The sequence below is a fragment of the Stegodyphus dumicola genome, chromosome X1 (genome assembly GCF_044657685.1).
Source record: "Stegodyphus dumicola isolate Sdum_Otavi_A_Nest chromosome X1, ASM4465768v1".
NCBI classification, from domain to species: Eukaryota; Metazoa; Arthropoda; class Arachnida; order Araneae; family Eresidae; genus Stegodyphus; species Stegodyphus dumicola.
Genome location: NC_140780.1, coordinates 150460793 through 150473005, shown reverse-complemented (window position 1 = coordinate 150473005; position 12213 = coordinate 150460793). Strand labels below are relative to the sequence as shown.

The 12213-nt window shown below is 31.4% G+C and overlaps 2 protein-coding genes across 3 annotated transcripts in view; one reads left to right on the top strand and one right to left on the bottom strand.

Annotated features, from left to right (window-relative positions):
- LOC118183889 (phosphatidylinositol 4-phosphate 5-kinase type-1 alpha-like) overlaps window positions 1–12213 on the top strand; it is a 488382-nt gene that overhangs the window by 305274 nt on the left and 170895 nt on the right. The window lies entirely within an intron of this gene.
- LOC118197004 (uncharacterized) overlaps window positions 1–12213 on the bottom strand; it is a 572804-nt gene that overhangs the window by 555151 nt on the left and 5440 nt on the right. Inside the window, exons 2-3 of one of the 2 annotated variants that reach the window (XR_004759496.2) lie at window positions 11113–11194; window positions 8624–8751 (exon numbers count right to left, since the gene is read on the bottom strand). The exons of the other annotated variant lie outside the window; for it this stretch is intronic. The gene's annotated coding sequence lies outside the window, so the exon portion shown is untranslated. Of the gene's footprint in view, window positions 1–8623; window positions 8752–11112; window positions 11195–12213 lie in introns of those variants that run through there. 2 annotated transcript variants of the gene reach the window in all.

The following is a 12213-nucleotide window of genomic DNA, read 5'->3' as shown; positions in this document are numbered from 1 at the left end:
CGAGGAATACGCATCTTGCCTTCGCTTGTTCATGAAAGATCCCGTTCTACGGAAGCATCTTTCATGGTTTAGAGTGGAATCATCAAAAGTGATTTCATTTAGCTGCGTACCTTTGGTGGAGTTTGCACTGAGCTGCATACCTTTGATAATCACAAACATGTGGAAAAGATCTTGGAATCTCGGTCTTGTAAGCATCATGTATCTCTTACGTCAGAATACTTGAAAACAGCAGATACCGCTCAACTGACTACCTTACTCACCTGAACTGAACTCAACTGAGAATATGTTGGACGCCTTAATCCACCAAATTGCAGGGCAGCAATATTTTTGTTGCCGATTTCAGTTGTGATGCGAACGTTTCTGAATTGCCTCAACATCAATAAATAAATTATGTCAGTTCTCCATTTCAGCATTCAACGAAATTGTACTCTAAGTTTTCTTTATCAAAGTACAGCTACGAATATTGATGCGAAGTATATCTTTACAAAACTGGATATTCTACACTAAGAAACTAATCGCATTTCCTCTTGGTACTTCAATTAACATTTCCATGAATGAAATATTAAGGTTTAATTTCAGATCATTTAGCTATATACAGGATTTTTCGAGTAATTAAGGCACAAGACTATATTAAAATGTAGGTTATCCTGAATTCAGATGTCTCACGCAAATGTGATAAGACTTGATTTCCGATTCGGACATCCGGATTTTCAAGGAAACATTTTAGAAGTACAGCAAAACTTTCGAGTTACACATAAATGGGCCTTGTCCCATATTACTTGCTATTCTTCATGCATATCCTTTCCATAAGAGCAATATGCAATATAAACTGTGGAAATCTGAGTACATTTGAGAAAGGATTTGATGCAACAGCTTTTTAAGTATGTTTTCAACTTTAATTTGTTCTTGTCAAATTTTAAATGCTCCTCAAATCTTAAAATTAGAAACTTAAAATTAATTTGCGGTATTTTTCTTGTCTGAAAACGAGCGAATAAAGAAAATTCCAACTAGTGATCCAAAATTCTTTCTACGTTTTGTTTATTATGTATTTAAAAAATGCATTGCCTTTTATAAATTCACACAGCACATCTTTTGATTTATTGCATTCTTCCATAGTTTTCTTTAATATCGCTCAGATCTTTAAAAAAATATTTTAAAAAAATCAGTGAGCTTCGAAACGACTGATTCTTTGATGTCATTTGTTTCAAAAATGTAGTACAATGTTCTGATCTCAGCCTGGATTACCTTGCAACAATTCGCGTTTAAAATGCAACCTTGATTAAAAGACGTTAGTAAAACAACTTACATTGTTGGAAACTGACAGTCCAAAACAAAACACATTAAGATGAAGAGCAGTTATTTGCTTATTTCCTCAATTTAAATAAAGATGCTTTGTTGGATGAACAATAAGCTTCGATATTAAATCAATAGCCCTCCAGCGGCCTAGCAGTAAAGTCGCTGAACACTGACAATTCGGTATAAGGCTCGAATCCCACAAACGGCTGGCTGCATGGGCGATTTTGTGGTTTTCCTCGTGTGTAAACGTGTATACGAGTCAGTTTCTCTTAGAAAGTTCTCCATGAAGGCATCTCTCCCTTCGGCAGATAGCCCTCGAGTACTTAGCCGTAATCAAATGAACCAAATTAAATCAAAAACTCTTAAATTAAAATTAAATTACTCTTCTATGTAATGAGTAAAGACTTAAAAATCTACCCATGAGAAAACACAAGGTACTCACTAGTACATTTTTAATGTTGAAATATTATCAATTTTATAGGGAACAGGCATACAGCAAAGTCAAATATTACATTAAGCAAAAATCCAACGAAATGCTAGCTTTGGTTTTATAGAAAATTCTATCGATTTCACGAGAGGTAGATAAATACGTCTTTTTTTCAAGAAGTGAAAGTATTCTGACACACTTTTGCTAAAATTAATTATCCAAAACAGTTGGCTTTAATTTCAGTTGGCTTTTATTTCTTTGAAGGCATTTACAAAAGTCTGCTTAATTTAGTTAACACTATTAACTCTAATACAGGTTCCCTGAAGTTTTAAAATTCTTATTTTTTGTTGTTTTCTTTGGTTTCACTTTCGCTTGATAAATAGCACTACGATTTTTCAAACTGTTTGGATTTTGACTTTTAGCCCCGCCCCCGAGTAGAATAGCTTTTGTTCCTTGAAAAAAAAAAATTAAATATTTGCGTCCTTAAAATTGATAGGATTTCTTGTAAAATTAATGATAACCTTAGGCTGAGTTAAAATTCATATACAAGACTGGCATTTTAGACATCCTTTTACCGCACCTTATGAACAAAACTTCTTGCAAATCGAAAACACATGCGGACAGAATTTTTGCTTAACTTCTTTGCTACTTTCACCATAATTTAATAAAATTTCAAATCCAGTGTTAAAATAGATTATCTTTCAATTAAAAAATAATAATGCCGTCTGCATCAGTGTTATTATATCAATACTTTGTTTCAAGTTAGCGAACTAGATTTCTAAAATGTTACCCTCTAGAAACAGTCTCTCTTATATTTCATCATATGTTGTTGCCCTCTTCAGAAACTGAATTTTAGACAGAAGTTTCCAATAATGAATGATACATTGTTTTATTCAAATAATCTGTGTGATTTCATGATTTAGATTAAATGGGCGGAGAAATCACATGCGAGTTCAAATTTTAAAATGCTTCAAAAAACTGCATTCGTATGCGAATATAAAATTTCCAATTATTGCATATTTTATATTTTTATCCTTTTTTTTAATATATTTTTAGACTGATAAAAATATCATTCTTAAACATACTGAACAAAAAATTATTTCGTAAAATTTCAGTTCATGGGCAGATTTTTCAGTGGAGATCTCAAAACCAAGTGCAAAGCGTTTCTTCAAGGTAAAATAATTTGTTATGTTCAAATAAGTATTTTCGGGTAAAAATTTTAGAACTGGATCAAAAGGTTATATTTTCTGCAATGAAAATTTATTAAACTGATTATTACTTGATATTAACAAATGAAAATTCTCATTTAATGATGCAATGGTAAGAGACCATAAAACTTCCTTGAGAATTAATTTAAATCTGCTAAACTTGAAACATTTTAATCTATGCTTTAGTATTACCATTTATAAACATTTAAAATAAATGTTTCACAGAAAATACCCTTTTTCACTCATAGTAACAGATAATCTCCGCCTAAAAGTCTTTCTGCTTCTTGAAGCAGAAAACTGTCATGAAATGTACTATAATCTAATCCAACCCTTTGAGACAAGTCTTTCGTGGGAGAAAAAATATTAGGAGAAAAAAAAAGCATCTGTCTTGGTGAATATCTTTCAGTCTAATAATTAAAGAATTCTAACTCATTAGTTGTAGAGGGAAGAGCTATGAAGGAAAATGGTTTTGGTAACTTGAGTAATACTTGTAGAAGAATACTTAGTGATAAGCTTGAGTGTTGTTAAAAGCTGAAATCGCATATGGTAATGCCAAACATAACAGTATGGTTGCATTGTTAGAAAAGTATTTCTTTTTTCATTATGCATGTGGCAGGACATATTTTTCTCACTTAAAGAGAGGGGTAAAAGAGCAACAATAGGTTCCTTATACAAAAAAAAAAGAGAGAGAGAGAAGATAAATTGCTAGGTCGATTGCATGGATTTGAAAAAGGACAAAAAGCAGCAAAGGTAATTAGTGTAATGTACAGAATTATAGCAATACTGTAGCAAAGTATAAAAGTTCATTTCGCCAGTTACTATTGTCATATTCTGTCATACTTAAATACACTACAGGAATTGTTACTGTCATATTCTACCATATTTAAATATACACCAATTTGTCGTAGCTAACTTTCGTCTTTATCCCAAGCTGCCATACTTACACTGAGCCTATTATCGTTACAAAACGTCCGATCTCGCTCTGAATCTGCCATACTTACACAATAACAAAAATTTTCTCCGTTAATTTAGAATTTCATTTTTCTGTCATACATACATGCATTACAACAATTCTCCTTAATATCTTCGTCCTTTTTGAATTTATTACATTTGATAATATCTTTTTTTAAAACATTTAAGCATGACATTGACTATGTCCAAAAGACAAGAAAGCTATATCTGTGCCACATGGAGTAATCGTGCTTTAAGACCCATTAATACAGATGGTCATGTGGAGTAATAGTACCTAATTTAAAAATGCCTTAGGATTCTTCAATGAAAATACTGTCAACATACTTTAGAAAGAAAACTTCTTCGGTGATTTCCAATGGATAATGGCTTTTATCTAAGTTACGCATGAGAATAAAACTACGAAATTCCATGCAACCATACCATTCAGACGTTTCCATTTGAACACGGGACAAAATACGGGTGTGCAATATTTACTTACCAACATTTAAGCAACAGCTGAATTAATCTACACCTATTTAAATAAAAAGGTACAATTTTTTGTAAGAAAGAAAGGGATAATTAAGCACTATAACATTGCAATATTTAATACTACAATGTTTACATACATTGAATTGTATTAAATATATCCACTAACCACATAGAAACTATGCACCGTTTGCATATAAGAATTTATTGGTGACATTTAAATTCGACAAGAGAAAAAGGAAAGTTATTCACACATTAGAGTTTATTATGACTCCATTACTCAATGATGTTTTTATATTGAAACCAGTAGCGTAGTCTGGGCTTAACTAGTTTACGGAATTTATTTATATACCTTAAATATTACATTTAAAGAATCAATTAAGTTTATTTCGGAGCCGGAAATATAAAAACTCAGCAGTACTCTCGCCGAGACTCAGATTCCGGCCCTTCCGATTGCTAGAAGGATATGCTTTCAATTACACCAAGAAAGCACGCGTAAGGAAGGGAAAATTTCTTACTCATTTACACGTTGCCGTCTTAGATGCGGTCAAGAAGGGGAGGATGACGTTAATTACGAAAGAGAAAGTAAACGGATGTGCTAGAAGTCATAAGGAGATATTTTTTTTAAAAAAAGTTGTTTTTATATCTTGTGAAAATCAATATATGCTGAAAGAAATTTCTTGTCTGGTGTTTTTAGTCTTAATTTCGCATAAGGCTTAGTACCAGAGGTACTTTCAATTACAACTAGAATGAAGATACAGAGAGAGCTGTCTTCGTTACTGCAAGTCAGTAGTTACCAAAATGTATACATGGTAGCAAAATGGAGAAAAATTATATTGGCCGCGAAAAGTTTTGAAGTGCTTTTCATTGTATGCATTATTAAATAGTTTGATAATATCAATATGCACTTTTTGGGATCGTTAATATATAATAATTTGGATTATTAATAATTGCGATTTAAATTATAATTATCAGGTAATTTTATTAATTATATCTATTTTTTTAATTGCATTAGCCGCCCAGTCGGGATAGTGGTTAGTGACTTTGACTACCGCACGAGAGAGTCCGGGTTCGAATCCCGAAGAAGGCATAGATGTTCGTAAATGTATAGTGTCTTTGCGGTATGAGGGCACTCTAAATATACGGCGACCCGCAATCCTCTCGTGTGGTTGATAGTAGGGAAAGAGGGGTGGGAGACCCTCGGATCTTTCCCCCTCCCCCAATGTTGTTTCTCGAAACTGGGGCGGAACTAAGCTAAAGTCGGGCTGACACCTATATGGTGCTCAAGGCTCTTGCCAACGACAGGCACATTTGACTCCTTGCCACGATAAATGTCGTGGAGTTGTGCTGACCATTGTCAGACAAGTGCATTTCATTAATTACAATATTTTCATCTAGAAATTTCTTCCATATACATGTAGATCACGAGGATGAAAGTATATACATGTAGATCACGAGGATGAAAAGTTTGAGAAACGCTGCTATAAGCAAATAATCCAGTCCAATTCCAGATAAACAGCATTAATTAGCACAGTAACTGATTATGAAAAGTAGTTTAAACGCCGAATTCTGCCGTATGTTAATGATAAGAAGGATTTCTGTGTTTAATTACTACAATATGCCAAAGTATATGACGGCTATCTCACAAAGGGAAGCCATGCATTCGTGAAAAATTTTCTAAGGAAACAGGCTCATACTTACATTGCACTTGTGGAAAACCATGAAAATGCTTACACACAGTGGTAAGCTGTAGGGAGCTCATATGAGCCCTTTGTTAAATTTCCCTCTTATTTCCAAGCTCCTTGTCCTTTTTGTTTACTAATTTATTTATTCAAAGAAAACACATGTTACTCACTGAACTTTGTACGTTAGTCTGAACGACCTTTAAACTCTATGAACAATGTGTATGTGTAAGAAAGATAAAAAATATAATTTAAATTAAAAACAGCACCTTAATTTTTAATTTGAGTATTTTCACTCTATAGTTTTAAAAACAGTAATCTTTTTCTCCACTCCGTCATTTCGAAACTAATCCGTATCATATGACTAACATAACGCTTGTGATACAAATGGAACTAAATCTCATGTGGCCAATAATAATTTTACAGCAGTATTAATTATCTAGTCAAATGCACAGAGAACCGAAACTAACTCATTCTGAATTAAGATTTCATCCTGAACACAACTTACTTGCTTTCTGTACTTCGGCCTAGGTAGAGTGCTGCTTGCTGCTCTCTTCTTACTGTGAAGCTATCAAAAATATAAACGTTTCGAAATAGGCACGAATTAGAGTGCCAAGTTATTTGTAGCCGCAACATGTTTACCAAAATAAAGATGAATACTAATCTACCTCTGCTGACCAGTTTGCTCTTCATTAAGGATTAGCATTCTACGCTACCAATGTTTCTACATCATTACTTCTAATTTTGCATCATTACATATGCATACATATATATATAAATTACATACATGTGTAACTTAAAAATGTCTAATTCATTTAAAACTTAACTAACCATTTATATTGATATAACATGTATATACATATGTTAATGAACATTGCGTTTTTATGATATTTTCTTTGATATTTCACCCATTGTTCCGTATATATGTTCCATATTTTGTCCCATTTATATATATGTATATAATTTAATGATTTCATATGTAACTAGTAAGTACATAATCAAAAATTGCATCAATAATGTATTTTTTAGTATTATTAACTTTTATCCTTAAGAATTTTCTTCAATCTAGTTTGTGTTATTTTATTCACATGTCCTGAATAAAAACAATTTAATGTTTTCACAGTATTAGAAAATTAATCAAAAAGCAGCGACCAGCAGTGTATTTTTAATTCGTATATCTGTGCTTAGACGCGAAAATATTGAAATCTATTTCAGTTAAGAATATTTTCAGATACTCAAATACTTCGTATTCATATAGCATAGCATTCAAAACAGAAAACTCAGTATTTACAATACAAATTCCAAACAAATATATCTCTTTCTGCCGTCCAAGCGGTATATTAACAAATATATCTCTTTCTGCCGCCAAAGCGGTATAGTGGTTAGAGTCGCTGACTGCCGTGCCGAAAGGCCCGGGTTTGAATCCCGGAGAAGACAGGGATGTTTCTAAATATCGGTGCGGCATGGCGGCACTCTAAATATGCAGCGAGTCGAAAGCCCTCTCGTGTGGTTTGGTGGAAGAAGAAGGCCCGCCCCCCCCCCGAATTCTCTCCAACAAAATTGGGAGGCGGAACTGAACAAAATCGCACTGTCACATGTTAAGTGCCCAAGCCTGTTGCCAAAGGCAGGCGCAATCTAGCGCTCCTTGCCACGAGGAATTTCGTGCGCTTGGGCTGACTACGTCAGACGAGTGAGCATAAGCAACAACAACATATATGTCGTCCTATAATATAAAGTTTTAAACTTTAAATAAATAATAATATAAAGTTTACTTTCAATAATTTTTCATAGTACAAAGTTGCATTCATTCAAAGATTTCAATTTTCCTAAACTTTTCTTTGCGTAAAACAGAATGCAGATAAGTTGGATTTTTAATCAGCCTCCATATCTTTCCACAAATCCGACGGACAGAATCTACTCTTACTCTAGCGTTCCCGTTTTTTTCTCTTTCGTAATTTACAACTTGACCGCATTCATTTACATTTTAAGAATAATAGTAAATATAATGAAATACGGGAATTACATTTTCAGTAATATTCAGGAATCAAGTTGCTTTCTCTTGTATGGTTATCTTTCAGGATTTCCTTTTTTTTATTATTATGATTTCTAAAATAAAGTTCTTAAGCCCCGATTAAATTTAAATTTCATTCATTGTAAAACATTTGTAGTCATTATGTTCCCTCTGCTTTTATTTCAGAATGTATTTTAATGCTTTTGCTTATTCCAACTGGATAGCTGGAATTTCATAGCTGGAAAGCCTTTGCTTATTCCAGTTATGCGCCTCAAAAGATTCCTAAAATTAAATCCTTTCTTTTATTTCACAGAGGCGCGACACATAACGCTTAATGCAGCTGATAGCGATGCATGTAAAATTCAAATGTATGTTTTGCTTTACGAATCTTGATTTTCATAATATTTTGTAACTGAAAAAAATAATAAATAATACTATACAAGTAACGGAAGTAATTCAAACTAAATTAATAATAAATCATAAAACAAACAATCTATTCATGCACATTACAAATAAAAAGTGTTCAGTTTGTATGGAAAAAAATTATCAAATAAAACCCATGTAGCTAAACAGAACTATTTTATTCCATGCTTGTTTCTGATAAAATGGAAAAGAAAATAAACAAAAAATCTTCTAGAAAATATAAGAATATGCTATTCATTCCACTAGGCAGCAACTGGTCACCAAAAGCTGAAATGCAGTAAAAATAAATAAATAAAATTTTATACATAAAAGAATAACTTGTAGTAAACAAAGAAGTGCAAATTATATTTGTTGATTAATTGATGTTTAAAATACATAAAAAAAGCTTTTAATTGAAATCCAACAAAGCACTTAGGTTTTTTTTTTTTTTTTTTTTTTTTTTTTTTGACCAGTATTGTTTTCTCTGCAACATACAGAGATACAGAGACACCTTCAACTTTTTATTTCTTTCACATATATAAACTTTAAAAGCCAAGTTTTTAACTTTTCTCCTTAAGAGAAATGAACTCAGGAAGATGAATTACTTTGCATGGTTCCATGTTCTATCACAACCTATAGGTTAGTATCAAGATAAATTTAAATTCATTATGGAACGTTTATCTAAGTAAACCTTTTAAACATTAATCTAATAAGATTTCACTTGCTATATACTTGTGATAACACAAAAGGTACCGGGTTATATATATAAAGAAACCGTTTTTACAAATTTTGATATAAAGTACAGTTTAGAAATGCATAGCATACAGCTGTCTTACTGTTGCAAAATTATGCTACACAGACTAAAACTTAAAAAGCAATGTAAAACTTATTTTATTTTGCAAAAGATGCCATTTATAAAAATACAAATTGTTTTTATAAGCAGGATGTTTCTTACTAAAAAAAGAAAGTTTACCTAACGAAATTGTCGTTCCAGTTTCTCATTCGAGTCGCCTACATACCTCAGCCGCTAAACAATAGCTTATTATTCATCTTCCCAGCTATTTGAACCTTAACAGTATTCAATCTCTCACTTAGTAATAACTGGAATGTTTTCCAGGCTCAGTTTCTATGCTTATAATCTCAAACTTCATTTCAAAATGCTAATATATTTGTACTGAACCATTAGAATATCAATAAACTGAAAACTACGGCTTCACTCTATATCATAACTCTTTCTCCGCAATTTTCTACTGCTGTAACTAACTACTCTGCCTGATTAATAACGTTCTGGTTCATACTGAAGAACACCATCTTTGATTGTTTAAATTATTTTAGACTATATTTCATAAAACATATTTGATAACGTTCTAGTTTATATATTGAAGAACACCAACCTTGATTATTTTAATTATTTTAAACTATATTTTATTGCATTTCATAAAACATCTTTGATTTTCTTCTTTGTCTTCTTTAATTTTAAGTTTTATCATACTTTGAATAACATTTTACTGCACCAAAAAATATTAAATGCTTTAAATTAATCATTTCATCAACTGGTCTAGTAGATTTTGATATTTCTAATTGCAAATATAAACCAATTTATTAATTGCAATTATAAACCAATTTATTAATTTCTAATTATATGCTTTCCTGAATAAGCCAAGGTAACAAAATTCTGAAATTGAAATTTTACAAATTTACTTGGAAGATTAAAAAAAAAAAAACAGTTTTTATAAAATGTTTCCTTTAGCTTCAATAAAACAAAAAGTCATAAATTTTTATACTATATTTATTGCAAATGATTTTATGTGCAGTCTCATAAGCGATTAATGAGTAAATTCACCATTTTAATTTTAGCCTCGGTTCAGGAAAAGTACAACAGAAATGTTCAAATTAATTTTTGTGCCATAAATTTACTCCACATTTCCTGTAAATGTATATCCATATAAATTAGAAGGATTTAAGATTAGACCCTCTGCATTAATTAAAGACCTCTAATCTGTCCTTTAATTTATAATCCCCTGTGATAACTGATGAAGTAACTATTGATCACAACTATTGAATAGAAAGATATTTTGATGTAACAGTTAATACAAAAAGATTTTGTTTCAAATGGGTGGTTGAACTCGAAAAACTGGATTTATCGATGTTACGAAAATAATTCTAGTGGAATGTGTAATCTTTTTCTAATTCTACAAAGCGTATTTCTTTCTACTATGTGGTTGGAAACATAACGCTCCTTAAGATTAGTGATAAAGTCCCTTTCAGCAAATTGTAAACTTTATTCAGTTTTCTTAGAGATAAATATAAAATTTTTGCTTCCATCGGAGATTCAACCTGAATGCGTCACCTTGAAGACATTGAATGCTCTATCAGTAAAACTGCCAGTACAGCTTAGAACCGATACTCATCCTGAGATTCAATGAGTAGTATTTTTTCAATAATACTTATGTTTACATCAAGTTCGTCAAAAATTGAGTTTTGCTTCACATTTCGATTTAAAGCATAACTAAAAGAAGGTTTGAGTAACCTCCTCCCTCATTTGATCCACTGACAACATTTACCAATTAACTTTACACTAAAAAATGTGCTTCTAGTAATTTACGTTAAGAATTATTAAATACAATAAAGGCTAAATGATATCATTACCTCTTCTTATGGCGTATAATTCGTAAGTGCAATAATTTGCACAGCCCAATGCATCGAAATGTACCCTGAAAATGGCCCAGCGCTATAACAAAAAATATTTAGTGTAATGTTTTCTCTACTAAGTCAACAATAATGTAAAAGCTTACCATAGTTATTTGAAATAAAAAATTCAAAAAATTTTTTAAAAAATCCACGTGCAACTGGTAGCATTTCGAGTTACCTATTTCATATTCGTTTACTGAATAATAAAAATATAATATTATACTATAAAACCTATATAAATCGTTTACTGAATAACAAAAATATAGTATTATACTATAAAATCTATCTAAAATGAAATATATACTCATCGAAAAATCCAAGAATGCTGAAGAAATACAAAACATTTGTACATTAGTAAAAGCACACAGTAATAACCCTGGGTTATGAAGAAATTTATCTAACGTAGGCTCTTATTTTACCATATTACCTTATTTGTTATAAATCGAACACATGCGGGAAATATTCAGACAAATCTCGATGCAAAACAGCTCTTCTAGGCTAATTTTATCATCCGCACTGCTAATTAAACGAAATAATTTGTACACATTGCCAAAGGAAGTGAAAATAATAAGATTTCGAAGGATGTGTCAGTAAGAGTTCATCTTTATCTTCTGTAACAGATAAATAACACAAATCCAAGATTGTCTTAAAAAAAATACCAAACTACGTAACAGTCTGCGTAGACCCATTCAGTAGCACATAAAATTGTCTTTGTTTAACCTAGCAGAATTTAGAATTTGCAATTTCCTGTTAAGTTTTGTGTATAACAAAAAGACTGATTAAACACAAATTTAAAATTGTAGGAATTGAAACGTTTAAAGAATAAACATACATTGTTCTCTTTTTCCTTTATTTTTTTATTTGTCTTATTTTTTAATGAATGTCTGTTTCAAATACGCTAGCTAGACGAAACTATCTGTTGCTGTGAAGAGTCGATTACTTTAGCAGAGAAGACGACGTTTCCACTTGTGACATCGTAATGCCCGTATGATGAATATTAATGACATTACGCTTGTCATACTTCCTCAACTTAGTTTGGTTTTCTGCTGTACGATCACT